The following is a 3,424-nucleotide window of genomic DNA, read 5'->3' on the forward strand; positions in this document are numbered from 1 at the left end:
ATGCCGGGGGGGAGGCGGGCCGAGGCTGGGCCCCCCCCGGCTCAATGCAGCAGCAGCCGGGCTCGCCCAGGAGAGCCGAAGCAGGGAGAAGGAGGAGGAGGGAGCCACCCTATAGCTTTAGAGGGAATTCACGGAGCCCCTCTCTGCACTGGCATAAAAAGGGGGTGGGGAGAGCCTGGGAGTCCCTTTGTAAGCGGCAGTGGCGGGGTGCCCAGGGAGGGGGCAGGCTGGGGCTGGTACTCACTAGGTATCCTTCCCGAGAGGGGGATGCAGGCTTGTTTGGCGGAGTTTGAAGCCGGAGACACGCTCGACTAAGCTACGAGCAGCAGGAGCAGCAGCGGCGGCAGCAGCACATGGCAGGAGTACGGCAGCATCCAGAGGCTCTGCAGCGCAGGGGGAGGGGAAGGGCAGGGGATCGTCTGAGCCCCCGCAGGCTCTGGGGACCAGGACCGGGTACCCCGAAAGCCAGGGGACCCTTTCTCCCCTTTCTGTCCCCGATCCGCACTGTGGACAGGGACAGACACTTCGAGTCAAGGCAATGCCTGGCACAGCGGGACTGTAAGATGTGGCCAAGCTGCGGGGAGGGGGCAGGAGGCTGGAGGCCCCTCGAAGCCCCCCTGAGCTTTCAGGAGCCTTCGGGTAAACAGAGGACACTTGTGCAATTACCAGGCAATTGCTTCTTTCCAAATCTGCATTCTCCCTTCTCTTCCTCGTTCTCCACGCTTTCCCTCAAACCGTAAACAGGCTAGTAACACCAGAAAGGTCTCCAGTTCCAGTTACATACAATACATGCCCCAGCTCCCCTCCCTTAGCCAGCAAAACAAAACCCCAGCCCCTCTGGGGGCCTGAAGGAAAACTCTGTGAGTTTAACCCTGTCCTGCCTATTCTCTTCCACATTGGAAATCAACTCTTTGTGTGAAGGGGATCATCCACGGGGGATGGTTTAGTGGAGACATCCACAAATTCTCATATGTCATGGTCAGAGACCCATACCAGAATCAGTCCAGAGGTCCCTAGCCCTGAATTTTCAGGAAACGTGGTTGTGATCTAAACCCAGTGCCTGTGATAATTTGTGCCCTGCTTTTTGCCCTGTAGTTTTTTCCCAACTGCCCTTTTTCTATCTCTCTTTCCTATCTGTTGCTAACCTTGTAAGACCAAAAGGAGAAATCTGCCCTGGTGAAGGAAAAACAAAAACAAAAACAAAGCAGTCCAAAATGTGTGGCTCTCCTCAGGAAACTCTTACTGTGGAGGTTGGCAAACTCTATTCACATCCACATTCTGAAATTAAAGCAATGCTTTTTCCCCATCTTTGTTCAACCCTAAACAGGAAGAGGAAATCAGTACTGGGGAATCCACACTTTCATTTAGTGCTGGTGTGCAAGGTCCTCTAAAGCAGCATGTAGTTTGAAGAAGCCAGATAGAAGTAATGTAGCAAGTTTTCTCGGGGGAGGTGCTGGGAGTCTCTCCTTCCCCTAATCCAAGCACCCCTGTAGCTCTTGTTTTGTGCTGTACAGAAGGAGGCGGGAGAAGCTGCTCTAAGGGAGGACATGGTGAGAATAATAATGAGCCTGCTCAGTCAGACTTGAATTTGAGATGATTGCAATGATGACATCAGGAGAACAAGGTATTTCCTTGGCAAGCAAACCATGATGCATTCTGAACACGCTTTGGGATTTCTGTTGACATTACTTATGCAAACTGAATGGGAACAAAAGTGAGGGTAGGCTTTGCTAATAGTGCAGTGTAATCACTTGAATCATGGTTACAGTAACCTAAAGGCTTCAAAGAAGCTTTCTGAACCCCCAACAAGATCAGTTATCAAATATGTATCAATAAAGAACTATTCATGTATTTATACACACACAAGTATTTTATATATATGCGTGTAAATAACTTTTCCTTAGCATTCAAAAGTTTCCAGCTTAATGCCATCTTCCTTGTACATTACCAGGGAAAACCTAACATATAGACAAATATTATTCAATTGTGTCACCCTGTCCCTCTGCCACAACTATCAGCAGTTAACTGATAAAGTGTGTATTCTGCCACAGACACCTGTCCATTGAGAATTCACGTAAGATAATCAAACTGAAACAGTCCACTGATAAGCCAACAGCATTAAATTCCTGCTAAAACATGCAAGAAGTCTATAGTCTGGAGGTGAATTCTTCAGGTAGTTCATTACCAAAAACACATCCTGATTGTTACTGTCTAAAGAAGAGGAATTTTCATGAAAACGACATTATGGAGATGTCTCATATTTGTTTGACTTGCTGTAACACTAAATAGATAAAAATGACACAATGCCATGTTCATGTGTCTTGTATCCCCTTAATGTTCCCATATTCCCAAAAAGTGTCTGTAAGCTCTACATACTTGCTCTAGCTATATGACTGAAAAACCTTGTGGCAAATCAATTGTGGTCTATCAGGTACATAAATGCATGACATCATGTAATTGTTCTGCAATCTTTTTTTATCATTTTATGATCATGGAAAACTTGCTCAATTATTTCAATGCCTCAAACCTGTAGTTTTATCGAGTGGGCCAATTTATTCCCAAAGTAACTCATTTAAAATCAATGGGGTGACTCCAGAGATAGATTTGGCATCTTTTACTGACAGCACAGCTGCTGCATAGAAATGCAACTATTATCTGATGCAAATAAAAGGCCTTTCACCCCTCAGTGATGTCATATTCTTATGACAGGGAGAACTGGTGCCTTGAAGCTATAGTGTTTCAAGCTGTTACTCTGTCAACTTTTATAACCTAAGTGGATTCAGTAATGTTTAATGTTTAAATGAAAGATCACCAAGAAAAAAAAAAAACAACCTAAATGTAGCATAATCATTCTATTTTAGTACCTGGATGAGAATTTTCAAGATTTGACTGGTCCTCCTAAATTCTTCCTTCTCATTTAGGGTTTATTGTTCAGACTCAATGTCCTCAGAGCTGAAGTTAGTTGAGAATCAGTGCCTTACAGGACAGGGCCTGTGACAGTCACAACACAATAGAAAAGAGGACTTCTATTACAAGCCATCTCATTGAGAAAAGAATAAAATACTAAGTTCCCTTTTACTGTTCATTAGTAATATGGCATGAGTGATTTGGAAGTGAATTTGATGTAATTCAAAGAAAGCTATAGAAAAACAGATTAATAAATACTTCTTATACCTACTTAAATTGCCACAGGAGTGCTGTTATTTACACTGAAACCAAGAGACCAACCCAAGTGAATTGCATCATGTTCTTTATATTCTGTTGACCCATTCTGCAGTAGTATTAATTAAGCAGTATTAATTCTGCATAGTATTAATTAATTCACTATTAGGTGACAGCACAGAATCCTTTTATAATTTCTTTATTCTCTAGGAAGCTTTCTGTCTAGGAGAACATTTAAGGCCTTCTCTTTAGGATAATCTGA

Source organism: Corvus brachyrhynchos, unplaced genomic scaffold, assembly GCF_000691975.1.
Source record: "Corvus brachyrhynchos isolate BGI_N302 unplaced genomic scaffold, ASM69197v1 scaffold1, whole genome shotgun sequence".
In the NCBI taxonomy this organism is placed as follows: Eukaryota; Metazoa; Chordata; class Aves; order Passeriformes; family Corvidae; genus Corvus; species Corvus brachyrhynchos.